This window comes from Tamandua tetradactyla, chromosome 18 (genome assembly GCF_023851605.1).
Source record: "Tamandua tetradactyla isolate mTamTet1 chromosome 18, mTamTet1.pri, whole genome shotgun sequence".
Classification (NCBI taxonomy): domain Eukaryota; kingdom Metazoa; phylum Chordata; class Mammalia; order Pilosa; family Myrmecophagidae; genus Tamandua; species Tamandua tetradactyla.
This window is the reverse complement of record NC_135344.1, coordinates 70823785-70840938: the sequence shown is the minus strand read 5'-3', so window position 1 is coordinate 70840938 and position 17154 is coordinate 70823785. Positions and strand designations below refer to the sequence as shown.

The 17154-nt window shown below is 41.7% G+C and overlaps 1 long non-coding RNA gene across 1 annotated transcript; it reads right to left on the bottom strand.

Moving 5' to 3' along the window:
- Nucleotides 1-2163: 2163 nt before the first annotated feature.
- LOC143662698 (uncharacterized) lies at nucleotides 2164-16822 on the bottom strand. Its single transcript, XR_013165549.1, has 3 exons — nucleotides 16776-16822; nucleotides 3354-3591; nucleotides 2164-2495 (listed from the first exon to the last, which is right to left on the bottom strand). It is a non-coding gene; the product is annotated as an uncharacterized LOC143662698 (long non-coding RNA).
- Nucleotides 16823-17154: the final 332 nt, after the last annotated feature.

Sequence of the window (17154 nt, the reverse complement as noted above, 5' to 3'; positions counted from 1 at the left end):
AGCCAAACAAGCAAGAGATTTCTAGGGCTTTGGAAAGAAAACCTGCGCCTAACCGGTCAACTTAAATGGAATGCCAAGGCAGCTCTGCAGGCAGAGAGACAAAGGTAGGTGGGTGAAAGGAACTCTATCAGAACCCACCAACCACTGCGGCAGACGAGGTGGCTCACCTGTACCTGTCCAGGTGGGGGGGAGCTTGTCTGGTTCTGGAAAGGCTAAGGAGGAGCAAACTTCCCTGGAGCTGGACTGTTGAGGTCTGTCCCAGGCGCAGGGCTGTCAAACTAAGGAAAGGCACAAAGGTCACAGGCTGGTGACACAGGAAACTTTGGGCTGCAAGCACACACGTCTAAAGTGAATCAGGTGGTCCCGGGACAAATGACACAGTGAGCAGAAGAATCAGATATGGGGGCTTCCCGTCTAGGAAGCAATTTCTAATGACAGGAAACAGTTGCCCCCTCAACAATAGATCACTTTCACTAATGCAATCAAGAAAGAGTTGACAATGCTTGGCCAGTAATTAAATGTTAAAGAAAGATGGAATTTAAATAACAATGAGTATGAAAGGTAAACTTGGCTGATCTTTTAGGAAGAAATTGGTAGGAGATAGGAAGATGCCTACCTATTTAGAGAATTTGCTGAAGAAGAAGATTTCAAAGGGTTTTTGTTGTGTTTTTGTTTTTGGTAATAACAGCTCTTTTCGAAACAAAGAATATTATGAATAGAAATAATAATATTTAGCCACGCAGTCACAAAGAGAGCTGTGGGAGGCTCATAGTCTCATTTTGGGGATCCAAATTTAGATTTTCCTGTAATAGAAAAGTAGCAAGGATTGTGGTAAAAACTTTTTCTCCCCTTTTTAAAAACACGTACCCCATAATTAGAAGCAATTGTGGATACCATAGAAGTGAAGGATAGAGACCCAGGGATATTTGAAAGCAGCAGCTAATTCATAAATATGATCTTGCCAAGAATTTCAGCTTTATCCCCAATAAGCTTCTATATGTAGAACGCTGCAAATCTGTAGAAAGCAGACCTGTTATGAGCGTGGATGTTTTAGCTTTCTTTGTGCCTGCTGTTGGGTGAACTGACACAGAGGCGAATGGAGCAGCAGAGATTTAACTCGTCTGTTTAGGTCAGGGACTTTTCCTGTTTAGGTGTCAGGAGGCTTTGGTAGCAGCCCTACCATCTGCCAGGAATTCTGAGGAGCCAAAAACCCGAGCTGGAGGCGTCGGTCAAATTCTAATTCAATTACAGGTAAATCCCTGTTTCCAAAGGAGGCTGTAATCCAAAGGGGGAAGTGAAGCAGTTGCCTCGAGCGTCTTGAACTAAGGCTCAGGGTGAACATTTTGGACACTTTGTCATGAGCTTTCCTTTCCTGAGCCACACCTGTGGAGAGGGGTAGACCTGCAGCTCTGGCCCAGTATCTCCAGAGGGCAAGGCTGGGGGCCGGTGGGGGTGGGGAAAGACCAGGAATCTGCATGTCCTAAAGCCACCTCCAGGTAATCCTGCCTAATGGATCTGATTTTCAGAATTGACAAACACGGGACTGGATGAGAAACATCCAGCCACGGGAGGCAGAAATGGTAGAATTCGGGTCAAGAAGAGAGAGTCCTCATGTTTAAGATAGGTTAAAATTCCTATTCTAGAAATGTATCATGAGAAAACAGCCAGATATGCACAAATACACTTGAACATTCTTGTATTGCACATTGTCTGTAGTCAAATACCGAAAGTACCCTAAATAGGCAACCTTAGCAGATTTATGGAGTGTGTAATGATGCACTATTTAGCACTAGTCTAGCATAATCTTTAATGTGGTGTGAAAATAATTAATGTATTCTTAATTTTTTAAAGCAGTTAATGAGACGGTGCTATGATACAATCCCTCTGCATAAAATATGCCTAGACATCTACACAAAGATTTAAAACTAGGGCTACGTCGAGGTTGTGGCTTTACAATTTGTGTGTGTGTGTTTATTTTTCTGTATTTTCCAAATGCAACACAGTGAACACGGATTAATAGATTAATTTAATTGTTCCCAGCATACAGGCTGAGAATAGAAACACTGAGTGCCATAAGTCTCAGGTTTAAGGTGCACGGACAATCTGATGCCCTCCCCACCCCACCCCCACCCCCACCTCAGGGGAGGACAAGTGATTGGAGAAACTGTAGGCTGAGAGCTTTTGTCAAGAGTGAAGATTCAGTAATCCCCAAGGTGCTTTGGTCATAGGAATAAGCGTGATAGAAGCTGGTTTCCAAGTCTAACTTGCTGCTGGGTGAGAGTTCTGATGCCAGGTGAGGCTGGGTTCCCTCTGGGTCTGCGGTGAGACCTGGGGGCTGCAGGTGAGAAGGCTCACTCAGCTGCAGGGGCCCTGCTAGAACTCGGCAGGAACTGGTGACACTGTGGTTGTCCTCCCGTTGGTGTAGAAAACTCATAATTCTCAACAGCAGGATTACAAAACAAGGAGCCAGGAAGAGACAGAAGGGGGAGAGACACCTGCCAGCGAAGGACAAGAATAATCTGCTCACGAGACCATCGATTCCATAATAACCAAGGGATGATAGTATTTGCAGTAAATATGTTTCAGAAGGAATTCATAGGAAGATTATGGTAAGAATGAAATAATTTGGGAGAAGAGTAAACATCAGCGTATATAGTGTGAATACTTCTGCAGGGAAAGGAAATCAATATTGATCAATCCATTTCAACTTAAGAGCTCTATTTTCATTAGGTGACCCTGGTTTCTTTCTCAAATATAAGGAAGTGGTAATGGCAGCTATCACTTTTCAACCCCTGAAGCATGCTCAGAGGAAAAATAAAATCCCTCGGGAACTCAGGTGCATTTGAAATAAATGCCCTGAAAATTCTTGTTGCATGCAACGGCAATCATGTAGTATTTTTTTATCATTACAAAGAATTATTCTTAAAATGTGGGTACCCCAAGTTTTAAGTATGCTGAATTTGTGAGGCAGCTGCTTTCTGACAAATAACCTGTGACAATTTCATATGGTAGGGTTTGGAAACCTCATTAGGCCACATGCATGGTTCAGCTGAAGCCCTTGGTGGCATTCAAGGGTTTTGTAAAAATGTCATTAGACAAACCACAGGCATCCATGAATGTGGCATTTTTGCTCCAGATGGGGGGATCTCGGGGTGCCCCAGAGCATTCACGGGGACAAATGGCACTCTGCATCAGTGACTCCAACACACACACTTATAATGGTCTTTTTGTGCTCACGCAGAAAAAAATATTACCAAATATTTGGTAAGAATGGCTGCCAGGTTTGGTTATATCCCTGGGTGTGGAGCCCTCATTCTGCTACAGATTAGGTACCCGGTGCTAGATATGATCACCTAGTTACTGATGCATGTGCCCTTTCAAGATATGCCTCTGTGATGGACTGCCAAGTCCCTCTGGAGCTCCTTTTCCCTGCTTGCCCACGCAGATCAAGGCTCTCCCCGGAAGCAGCATGCTGGCTAATCAGATGGCATCCGCGGTGAACCCTCCAATGGACATCGGATTGATGAACTGTGATGCAGAGAGTGATGGGAAGAGAAAGAGGGAGACCAGCACATTCTCTGGATGGCATTCCTGGAGGAAAAAGGCAAGGGCCCTTAAGCAAAGCAGAAAGTTGTTGACCCTTTTCTTTTTTAGATAAATTGTTGACCTCTTTGCTTTTGGATAGCCCAGTCAAAGGGAACCACTGGAATTGGCTAAGGTGGAAAATGCACAGACTATGGGATCTGGCAGATCTGAGTGAGGACTCACATTAGCTTTCTTTGTGATTTTTGTTATGCTATTTAATATTTCTGAGCTTCAGTTTTCTCCTCTGTCAAGTTAGGGTAATCATATTTTCATTATGCAGCTTTAGTGCAAATTAAACAATATATGGCAAGAAGATTTTGAGAAGCATTAATTGGTAAATACCCCTCAAATTCACTCACGTGTGTGCACACATATACTCTCTTCTATGTCACCCACGCTTTATAGGATTTGCTAATATGAGGCCTTTTAGCCCCCAAATAAGAGTTGCACCAGAGGGAAAAGGCATCACATTCTCAGCTTTTAATTACAAAAGAAAGCCAACAAAAATAACCCTTATGGAGAGAATAAAACAACAAAATTGGAGAAGCATGCTTGTTTTACCAGTTCTGCCCCTCTCTTCTGTAGCCCTTCTAGACTAGTGTAAAGTTCTCTGGCCTGGGAAGAGGAAGAGAGAATTAGGGAGGTAACAAGACCTCAACCAGGGATTACTTTGTTTGCAAATAACAAGCAGTAAATCTGACTAATTCTGAAGAAGAAATAAATGCATTGGAAGGGTATTATGAAGAATGGAAGAACAGATTGAGAAAATGGAGTGTGGTCAAAAGAAGCTGGGTAGCTAGAGCTGAGCCGAGGTTTTATCCCAGGAGCATGAGAATATCGCCAATTAGAAGCACCCCCATGGGCACTGCCCCCCCACTCCTGCTCTGGGCCCACTGGATGGTGATGCTGTGGAAGCTGCCACTGGAGGAAATGATGTCGTGGCACTGGCTTCAGACTGAAAGCCCCAAGGCTAGCAAACACCTGGCAGTAGCCATAGGTTGTAAAGGCACTTGAGCACCCATTGGTCCAACCTTCCAGGTTTGTGATGTGGAAGATGGGTTCCTCATTTCACCAACTTCCAAAATGGCCAATATTATGACATAGGAAAAAGGTTAAGACTCAAAAGCTAAAACAACCCTGACAAATGTCCACCCCAGTCCCCTGGTGTCTTGCCTGCCCTCCTGGGATTGGCCCCGAGGGGTCTTGTAAAAGGGAGAGCATTGTAGGAGCAAGCAGTGGTGTGGGAATGGCATCAGGGAAGATCCAGGTCAGAGGGGCCAGTGAGAGCCATTGGAGTCCTGAGCAGCGAGGCGGATGCCCCAGTGTTCCTGGGTTCTGGCAGAAGCAGAGAAGGGATGGCCATGTTCAAGGATGGTCTTCAGAAGCAGCTACAGGGACCAGGTGATGGCATGCTGATAGGTGGGCTGTACCCAAGTTTTGCCATCACCAGACAAAGTCCAACCACAGACAGACCCCTCCCCACCATGCCAGGATACTGTGGAAGCTGCTCCATGAAGAAGAAGGGAGTTGGAAATGCTGAATTTTCTGAGCATTCAACTTAATGAAAGAGCCTAAAAATAACTATTTACTGCTATTAGGCAAAGGGAGGTTGAAATGAAAATTGTATTGAGTTACAGAGAAGTAAGGATCATAACGTTTCCCTAAACATCTGAGTCTATGGCTTGAAAAAATGTGTATGCTACAACAGTGGTTTTTGATCGGGGCGAATTTCCTGCCCAGGGGCATTTGGCAATGTCTGGAGATATTATTTTAGTTGTCACAACTTGGAGGGAGGTGTTGTTGACTTTTAGTGGATAGAGGCCAGGGATGCTACTAAACATCCTAAGCACAGCTCAGTCCTCAAATGAAGCATTACCTAGTCCCAAATGTCAGTAGTGCCAAGGTTAAGAAACCCTGTGCTACATATAGGAGGTCAGCTGGGACTTTAACAAATCCTCACATATGTACTCTACAGACCAATAAAGAAAAGTCCTAGGACGAGAATTAGAGTCCAGTTTTCAGTTAGCAAGGTCTGGACCTTCTGGGAGAAACGATGTATGCAAAGATAAAGTGGACCCCAGAAGTTAAGGTGGGCTTCAGAATTATTTATGGTCTGTGAAAAGACTATTTCGGAGGAAGAGGTAAGACTCCATGCGGAGCTTGAGTAAAGGACAGCTCCCAGCCCGGAGCCTGGATCTGCACCTTTTATTATCCTGATGTAAGGCAGGCTCAGAACCACGTGGGAACCAAAGAGCACCCATGGTCCCCAGGGGACCCAGGCTTGAACAAATCCTTCTCCTTTTGAAGCCCAGAGGTCTGACAATAACTGCAAGAATATCACTTGCTCCTTTAATCAATGATAGATTTCACTTTCTCCTTACCCGAAATCGGCAGTTCGCAACCAGGGAATTTTGATCGTTATCCTGCAAGGGACATTTGGTACTTTCTGAAGACATTTTTGGTTGTCACCACAGGGAGCATGCTGCAGGCATCTGGTGGCCTCAGGCATCTATGGTGCACGGGACAGCCCTCCTTCCCCACGACAAAGAAGTTTTGGGTCCAATATTTTAGTATTGCCAAGAGAAGCCCTGCTCTAGATCAGTGATTTCCTATCTTTGTTATAGGTTACAAGGATGCTGGAGGAGCTTTAACAAAAGCAATGAGGTCCTGTCCCTGGAATTCTTAGGTCATGGTTCCAAGGTGGGACTCATAAGATTTCATAAGCTTTCCAGGTGATTCTAAGGCTATGATTGGGGAACTCTGATCTAGAGTTTTCCAGACCTATCAGACAGTTAGCTGAGTGGAGACTGCCTGCACCTGTAGATAATGGCCCTGTATGGGGAAAGCAGACTAAAGCCAGCACAAATATCCTCTCCAGTGAAGGGAGGTGAAGCCTCAGCAAACAACCAGATTGTCGGCCAGACTGGGAGATAGGTGAGAGAGAGGCTTTGCAGGATCGGAAAGACTAAGAAGAAAATCTGTGATGGTTATTTAAAGTATTAATTAATATTCTTCAAACAACCACTCCCTGTTAAACAATGACCCTCACCCCCTTCATTCATTCAGACCCTTATACATGAAACCACCAGGGCCTAAAAGGGAGCAGAACTCGAGAATAGCAGTCTTGACTTTTCAATTAAAAACAAACAGGGCTCCTTCGCGTCTGCGCCGCCCGGCGTTCGCGGCTGCCTGGTTAATCCGGTCGTTTTCTCGGGGCCCACGAACCGAGGTCCTGTGTTTTCGAGTGTGTGAAGCGGGGACGCCAGCGATGCTCCAGACTGTTTGGCGCCAGGACTTCCGGAGAAGATGGCGGCTTAGTAAGACGCGCGGATCTTAGTTTCTTCTCCAGGACAGCTACTAGGGGAGTAGAAACGCTACAGAACAGCGCCCAAGGCCACAACAGAGATAAAAAAGACCCCCATCCTGGAACGGCGTACCCCATCCTGGAACGGCTGGCTGGCTAAGAGAAGCCGCTCGGGTGAGATCACCGAGGTGCGCGGGCTTCACCGGGCGGGGTGGAAAGCGGCCGGAGTCCCTCCCTTCCCCCTTCCCGGGCTGGCTGGGAGAATTGGAGAGGCGGTCCCCTGAAACCGCGGCGGCTGGTGCCCACACCACGCGCGGCCCCCCGGACCAAATGAGAGAATTGGATCGCAAATCCGCAGGCTGCGGAGAACGGTGACGCGTGGGGGAGGCCCCTTCCAAACCCGTGACTCCCCGGGAACGTGCACTCTCCTGGGCGGGCTGCTGCCGCTGGCGCCCTCCCGCCACGCTTGTCGCCCGGGCGACTAGGAAATTCGGACGGGCGCTTTCCCGGGCTGCGGCGGCTAGCAACCCTCCCCGCATTCGGACCCCGGGCCGGCTCGAACCCTTCCAAGCCGCTTCAGCTAGCGAACCTCCCGGACGGCGAGAGTTTTCCAAAGTTAAAGGTCCCACAGCACCTTTTACTGGTGGGACCCACAGATGAACGTGTGCCACGAGCGCCACCTACTGGGCAGGATAAGAAAAACAGAACCCAGAGATTTCACAGAAAAATCTTCCAAACTTTTGGATCCAATACCCAGGGAAATCTGTCTAAATGTGCAGATGCCAACAGAAGATAACGGATTCCGCTCAAATAATTGAAAATATGGCCCAGTCAAAGGAACAAACCAATAGCTCAAATGAGATACAAGAGCTGAGACAACTAATGCTGAATATACGAACAGAAATGGAAAACCTCTTCAAAAACGAAATTGATAAATTGAGGGAGGACATGAAGAAGACATGGGCTGAACATAAAGAAGAAATAGAAAAACTGAAAAAACAAATCACAGAACTTATGGAAGTGAAGGACAAAGTAGAAAAGATAGAAAAAACAATGGATAACTACAATGATAGATTCAAAGAGACAGAAGATAGAATTAGTGATTTGGAGGATGGAACATCTGAATTCCAAAAACAAACAGAAACTATCGGGAAAAGAATGGAAAAATTTGAACAGGGTATCAGGGAACTCAAGGACAATATGAACCGCACAAATATACGTGTTGTGGGTGTCCCAGAAGGAGAAGAGAAGGGAAAAGGAGGAGAAAAACTAATGGAAGAAATTTTCACTGAAAATTTCCCAACTCTTATGAAAGACCTAAAATTACAGATCCAAGAAGTGCAGGGCACCCCAAAGAGATTAGACCCAAATAGGCGTTCTCCAAGACACTTACTAGTTAGAATGTCAGAGGTCAAAGAGAAAGAGAGAATCTTGAAAGCAGCAAGAGAAAAACAATGCATCACATACAAGGGAAACCCAATAAGACTATGTGTAGATTTCTCAGCAGAAACCATGGAGGCTAGAAGACAGTGGGATGATATATTTAAATTACTAAAAGAGAAAAACTGCCAACCAAGACTCCTATATCCAGCAAAACTGTCCTTCAAAAATGAGGGAGAAATTAAAACATTCTCAGACAAAAAGTCACTGAAAGAATTTGTGACCAAGAGACCAGCTCTGCAAGAAATACTAAAGGGAGCACTAGAGTCAGAACCAAAAAGACAGAAGAGAGAGGTATGGAGAAGAGTGTAGAAAGAAGGAAAGTCAGATATGATATATATAATACAAAAGGCAAAATGGTAGAGGAAAATATTATCCAAACAGTAATAACACTAAATGTTAATGGACTGAATTCCCCAATCAAAAGACATAGAATGGCAGAATGGATTAAAAAACAGGATCCTTGGAAACACATCTTAGACCCAAAGATAAACATAGGTTGAAAGTGAAAGGTTGGGAAAAGATATTTCATGCAAATAACAACCAGAAAATAGCAGGAGTGGCTATACTAATATCCAACAAGTTAGACTTCAAATGTAAAACAGTTAAAAGAGACAAAGAAGGACACTATATACTAATAAAAGGAACAATTAAACAAGAAGACATAACAATCATAAATATTTATGCACCGAACCAGAATGCCCCAAAATACGTGAGGAATACACTGCTAACACTGAAAAAGGAAATAGACACAAATACCATAATAGTTGGAGACTTCAATTCACCACTCTCATCAATGGACAGAACATCTAGACAGAGGATCAATAAAGAAATAGAGAATCTGAATATTGCTATAAAGGAGCTAGACTTAACAGACATTTATAGGACATTAAATCCCACAATAGCAGGATACACCTTTTTCTCAAGTGCTCATAGATCATTCTCAAAGATAGACCATATGCTGGGTCACAAAGCAAGTCTTAACAAATTTAAAAAGATTGAAATCATACACAACACTTTCTCGGATCATAAAGGAATGAAGTTGGAAATCAATAATAGGCGGAATGCCAGAAAATTCACAAATACGTGGAGGCTCAACAATACACTTTTAAACAACGAGTGGGTCAAAGAAGAAATTGCTAGAGAAATTAGTAAATACCTTGAGGCAAATGAAAATGAAAACACAACATATCAAAACTTATGGGATGCAGCAAAGGCAGTGCTAAGAGGGAAATTTATTGCCCTAAATGCCTATATCAGAAAAGAAGAAAAGGCAAAAATGCAGGAATTAACTGTTCACTTGGAAGAACTGGAGAAAGAACAGCAAACTAATCCCAAAGCAAGCAAAAGGAAAGAAATAACAAAGATCAGAGCAGAAATAAATGAAATTGAAAACATGAAAACAATAGAGAAAAAAAATAAGACCAGAAGTTGGTTCTATGAGAAAATCAATAAGATTGATGGACCCTTAGCAAGATTGACAAAAAGAAGAAGAGAGAGGATGCAAATAAATAAGATCAGAAATGGAAGAGGAGACATAATTACTGACCTCACAGAAATAAAGGAGGTAATAACAGGATACTATGAACAACTTTACGCTAATAAATACAACAATTTAGATGAAATGGACGGGTTCCTGGAAAGACATGAACAACCAACTTTGACTCAAGAAGACATAGATGACCTCAACAAACCAATCACAAGTAAAGAAATTGAATTAGTCATTCAAAAGCTTCCTAAAAAGAAAAGTCCAGGACCAGATGGCTTCACATGTGAATTCTACCAAACGTTCCAGAAAGAATTAGTACCAATTCTCCTCAAACTCTTCAAAAAAATTGAAGTGGAGGGAAAACTACCTAATTCATTCTATGAAGCCAACATCACCCTCATACCAAAACCAGGCAAAGATATTACAAAAAAAGAAAACTACAGACCAATCTCTCTAATGAATATAGATGTAAAAATCCCCAACAAAATTCTAGCAAATCGTATCCAACAACACATTAAAAGAATTATACATCATGACCAAGTAGGATTCATCCCAGGTATGCAAGGATGGTTCAACATAAGAAAATCAATTAATGTAATACACCATATCAACAAATCAAAGCAGAAAATCACATGATCAACTCAATTGATGCAGAGAAGGCATTTGACAAGATTCAACATCCTTTCCTGTTGAAAACACTTCAAAAGATAGGAATACAAGGGAACTTCCTTAAAATGATAGAGGGAATATATGAAAAACCCACAGCTAATATCATCCTCAATGGGGAAAAATTGAAAACTTTCCCCCTAAGATCAGGAACAAGACAAGGATGTCCACTATCACCACTATTATTCAGCATTGTGTTGGAGGTTCTAGCCAGAGCAATTAGACAAGAAAAAGAAATACAAGGCATCAAAATTGGAAAGAAAGAAGTAAAACTATCACTGTTTGCAGACGATATGATACTATATGTCGAAAACCCGGAAAAATCCACAACAAAACTACTAGAGCTAATAAATGAGTACAGCAAAGTAGCAGGTTACAAGATCAATATTCAAAAATATGTAGCATTTCTATACACTAGTAATGAACAAGCTGAGGGGGAAATCAAGAAACAAATCCCATTTACAATTGCAACTAAAAGAATAAAATACCTAGGAATAAATTTAACTAAAGAGACAAAAAACCTATATAAAGAAAACTACAAAAAACTGTTAAAAGAAATCACAGAAGACCTAAATAGATGGAAGGGCATACCGTGTTCATGGATTGGAAGACTAAATATAGTTAAGATGTCAATCCTACCTAAATTGATTTACAGATTCAATGCAATACCAATCAAAATCCCTACAACTTATTTTTCAGAAATAGAAAAACCAATAAGCAAATTTATCTGGAAGGGCAGGGTGCCCCGAATTGCTAAAAACATCTTGAGGAAAAAAAACGAAGCTGGAGGTCTAGCGATGCCGGACTTTAAGGCATATTATGAAGCCACAGTGGTCAAAACAGCATGGTATTGGCATAAAGATAGATATATCGACCAATGGAATCGAATAGAGTGCTCAGATATAGACCCTCTCATCTATGGACATTTGATCTTTGATAAGGCAGTCAAGCCAACTCACCTGGGACAGAACAGTCTCTTCAATAAATGGTGCCTAAAGAACTGGATATCCATATGCAAAAGAATGAAAGAAGACCCATCTCTCACACCCTATACAAAAGTTAACTCAAAATGGATCAAAGATCTAAACATTAGGTCTAAGACCATAAAACAGTTAGAGGAAAATGTTGGGAGATATCTTATGGATCTTACAACTGGAGGCGGTTTTATGGACCTTAAACCTAAAGCAAGAACACTGAAGAAGGAAATAAATAAATGGGAGCTCCTCAAAATTAAACACTTTTGTGCATCAAAGAACTTCATCAAGAAATTAGAAAGACAGCCTACACAATGGGAGACAACATTTGGAAATGATATATCAGATAAAGGTCTAGTATCCAGAATTTATAAAGAGATTGTTCAACTCAACAACAAAAAGACAGCTAACCCAATTACAAAATGGGAAAAAGACTTGAACAGACACCTATCAGAAGAGGAAATACAAATGGCCAAAAGGCACATGAAGAGATGCTCAATGTCCCTGGCCATTAGAGAAATGCAAATCAAAACCACAATGAGATATCATCTCACACTCACCAGAATGGCCATTATCAATAAAACAGAAAATGACAAGTGCTGGAGAGGATGCGGAGAAAGAGGCACACTTATCCACTGTTGGTGGAAATGTCAAATGGTGCAACCACTGTGGAAGGCAGTTTGGTGGTTCCTCAAAAAGCTGAATATAGAATTGCCATATGACCCAGCAATACCATTGCTAGGTATCTACTCAAAGGACTTAAGGGCAGAGACACAAATGGACATTTGCACACCAATGTTTATAGCAGCATTATTTACAATTGCAAAGAGATGGAAACAGCCGAAATCTCCATCAACAGAAGAGTGGCTAAACAAACTGTGGTATATACATACGATGGAATACTATGCAGCTTTAAAACAGGATAAACTTATGAAGCATGTAATAACATGGATGGACCTAGAGAACATTATGCTGAGTGAGTCTAGCCAAAAACTAAAGGACAAATACTGTATGGTCCCACTGATGTGAACAGACATTCGAGAATAAACTTGGAATATGTCATTGGTAACAGAGTCCAGCAGGAGGTAGAAACAGGGTAAGATAATGGGCAATTGGAGCTGAAGGGATACAGACTGTGCAACAGGACTAGATACAAAAACTCAAAAATGGACAACACAATAATACCTAATTGTAAAGTAATCTTGTTAAAACACTGAATGAAGCTGCATCTGAGCTATAGGTTTTTGTTTCGTTTTGTTTTGTTTTGACTTTACTATTATTACTTTTATTTTTTTCTCTATATTAACATTCTATATCTTTTTCGGTTATGTTGCTAGTTTTTCTAAACCGATGCAAATGTACTAAGACATGATGATCATGCATCTATGTGATGATGTTAAGAATTACTGATTGCATATGTAGAATGGTATGATTTCTAAATATTGGGTTAATTTCTTTTTTTCCATTAATTAAAAAAAATAAAAAGAGAGAAGGGGTAATTGGAGCTGAAGGGATACAGACTGTACAACGGGACTGGATATAAAAACTCAGAAATGGATAGCACAATACTACCCAATTGTAATGCAATTATGTTAAAACACTGAATGAAGCTGCATGTGAGGTATAGGTTTTTTTTTTTCTTTCTATTAATGTTTTAATTCTTATTCTGTTGTCTTTTTATTTCTTTTTCTAAATCGATGCAAATGTACTAAGAAATGATGAATATGCAACTATGTGATGTTATTAAGAATTACTGATTGTACATGTAGAATGGAATGATTTCTAATTTTTTTGTTAATTCTTTTTCTAATTAATAAAAAAAAAAACAAAAAAAAAACAAACAGGGAAGAGGAATGAAGACAAAGGTTTTAGAATACTACTGCACCTCTTCCCACCACCAGGTAGAACCCTTCTGTACTGAAGAGGCAAGGGAAGTATTGGGAAAGAACAAGGGGATTCAACGTTGGGATGAATTGGTGGAATCGCTGCACTAGCATGGATGGTGGTGGCAAAGAGAGGACTGATGATTAGGAAATCTGTGGCCATAAGGCTACTGGGTTCTCTGTGTGGTCCCTGGGCCCTCTGGAAAAGATATCCAAGGCCCTCAGTTCCCCGATGAATCTTTTCAGTATGGCAGTGGAGCTGGGGAGTAGCCGTAGAGATAAAACCATGACAGAGGACCCACAACAGGCCCCAAGTCCTCTTTGACCTAGCAGAGGTGAATCATTTGAAAGTTTCTCCTGCCCCAAAGAGGGTATAGGGTAAGAGAGGGCCACGAACCACCAGAATGCTAGTAGGGGACAAAGAACTGGAGACAAGGTCCAGTGGATGTATTGGAGAGGATTCCAACATGGCGTGACGACAGTGGTCACAGACGAGATGCTGCTTAGGTCCTTGATGCTGTAAAGCCCTCTAAAATTTAGATGCCACCCAGAGAGAAAGGTGGGCTAGGAGGAAATTGTAAGCCTGAAATGACTAAGAAAAACCGTAATTGCCTGAGGCTACATTTTCTGCCAGGATGAGACTTAAACTGAAGGTGAAGTTAAAGAAAAATGACAAATGTTATAATTTCTTTCATCCTTCAGTAAATGACAAGAAAATGCAAACCTTCCACATACATGATGCATTACGGCCACCGTCCCATGCCAACTAAATGACTGTGGCACCAGCTCTATCTGCTTGACTGCAAGAAATGAACATCTCAAAGTGTTCCCTGGGAATGTGTGGGGTCACTAGAAGCCTGGCTCAAGCACTGGCCTGGCCCTGTGTACTGTATGCCCAAGGGCTCCTGACACTGCTGGTCGACCAGATGTACCAAACTCAGGTGCCTTGCTTCCAACCCAACACAGCCTTCAAGAGATGGAGGGCCACCTCTTTCCCTTTAACTTCTCTTTCTTAAGCATGAGGCAAGGTCCTCACCTTTCGTTCTCCACAGCACTGCAGAAGCAAGAGGGTAGGAATTTCATAGTCACAAAGTCAAGAGCACAAAAATGAAAGTTTCTTCATTTCTCCATAACTGAATTTAGTTCTGAGTCCTCATTTCTGCTGATAGCAGGAAACTTGTTATTGCCAGATGAGTGGAATCTATATTGCTAAGAATTCCTTTCTCTATTTAGGATAAATAGTTCAGGATTTCTTCCCATTCCCCTCTGATTACTTCTCCCCTTGGGTAACCTAAGAATCAACTAGGAAGTTATGAAAAAGAACATCTATTTCATTTTTATCTGGCTCAATTCAGTATTGTATCCATTGCCAATGTAACATCCCATTTGTACATTTCTTTCATTGAATTCTACCATGCTCCAACTACTGCTGCAGGTTCCAAGTTCCTACTGCTTTTTGGTATTCAGGTTTACCCAGGTCACTCTGTCTTCTCTTAGCCCTGTCCATGACCATCAGGCCTCTTCAAGCATCCCTGCCCACCATTTCCATATCTCTCCTGGTGTCCAAAAAGATTTGGATGGCCATTGCATATCAGCTTTTTCATTCTAAGGCAACAATCCCTGCCCCATAATATCAATAGCTTACAATAATAAAGATTTGTTTTCCACTGACATTACACATCAGTTACAACTTTGCTCCATGTCCTTTTATAATTAGGATCCAAGAAGAAGGAGCAGGCTCTACAGAAGCAAATATTTTGAGCAAATAATACAATCTGCCACACTCCCTTACCATTCTGGAGTTGGAAAAGATTTGGAGCAGAAAGGAGGAAGATCTGTAGGTTCTCTCTCCTGAAAACACCAAGCTGCCTTTCCTACATACCACACATGGTTAACAAGCTGGTGATGTGGGTAGATTTCCAACACATATACCCCACCATCCCCTGCTAACTTCTCTAGGCTTGGCTACAATCTCTTCCCCAGAGCTTAGTCCAGAGGTGTCAGAGAATAAGGATTCACCAGCATATATGCTCTGGTCATGTTCACTCTTGAACTTTGCTTCCCATTGACTGCTTGAATGCTATCTTCTTTTGGGGACACTGTCAAGACGTCATCACGCATTCTTTCCCACTGGATTGTTTATGTTTTCTCTAACAAAAAAACACCTAGTTTTTGCAATAGAAATCATCTACTTTCAGCAACTCTATTATCAGCTCAAAAATTATATTCAAACGTTCAAGTGACACTTTTCTTCTTGGTGTATCTGCCCTTCCCTAAAGCTATAGGTATCACTGATTTAATGGATAGAGGGCAACACAAGCAGGTAAGATTTGGGGGAGAAACACCAGTATTTATTTTCTCAGAATTTTATCCTGCCAAACTTTTGATCAGAATTTAATGAAGTTTCAAAAAGAGCAGAAAAGAATTACAACAGAAGAAATAACTTACAACTAATGCCAATTTATCCTTTGTCATTCACTTCTTTACCTCACTTCCCATGTCTTGTCTTCACCCAAACTGTTCCAAGCAACTGCACACCTCATCAGAAATTAAACTCACTCCTGACCCCGGATTTTCTGTTCCTTTTAATCCAGTGTTTATGTCCCCAATCTTCATTTTCTGTCCCAGTATAGACCCCCTTTTCAGGGTGATTGAAAACGAGGCCATCCATGCCCTTCAGCGGAAACTCTCCACCTTCCCAGGCCACCCCATTCCCCAAAAGATTTTTTCTGACCCTCTTACTCTAGCAATAAGCTCACACCAATCTGATAAGAGGGATATGTGATGTGTGTCCAAAATCTGGGTTATTATGTCTTAAATAGCAACATACAAGAGACATCAACAGTTCAATCTACTTTGGCTTCACAATGTTCAGACCATCTTCTTGCTGGCCCTTCTCCATCAACATTTCACTAAATCTTGGACTCCATTCTCATCCAGGGTCACTTTGTCACTATTTAAATATGCTTCATGACCATCTCTGGGTCAAGTCCATCTACTCTCTCCAGTCAGTCATCATCCCCTCATCTTCTGAACTTCCTCCTCACCCCAAAATTCATCTTTTCTAAAAATTGTATTTTAGGTTTACTGATATATTCATATTATCTGATCTTAATATATTACTGAATTCAGTATAACACATGCATGATGAACTTTTTAAAACTCAGTGTCCTGATCCTATTGACCATTTACCATTCTTAAAAAGACCCTTAACCATTTTTCATACAACCCTTGAAAGGATGTTTCCTTCTCTCTGTACTAAAAAATAGTTCACTTAAGAAACAATTAGCGAAAAATTAGCCAAGCAAGTGACCTCTGGAGCTGATCATAATTTTTCTGTTCTCATGGACTTTAAACAGCAATCAAATAAGAACAAGGCCAATTATCACTCCGGAGAGGCCATGGCCATAGAATGAGGAGCTGGAAAATTGTACCTGTTACTCAGTGGCTTCTGAGGCCCTGGAATCCTTCAATCTCCGAGAAGCTCACTAGAGAGGTCATAGTATCTGACTCCGCCTAAGGGTTCTGTGAGGAATAACAATTACCTCTGTGACAATGCACCATTTGTATGTTCAATATCAAGCTGGGAATTGGTAAAAGCCAAGATCCAGTGTTAACAAAGGTAAGACGGTTTCTTACTTTGTCCCCATTTTACGGAGTTGTGTGGGCTTTTTGTTTTTAAGCCCAAGCAAGATGTTTTTCTTTCCAGATTCAAGTCAGGGTATTTATATTCTACTCAAATAACACCACTGTTACACTGGAAATCCAATGGGAGCTTTATAAATGGACAAAAATAAGAATAGTCAGTTATCG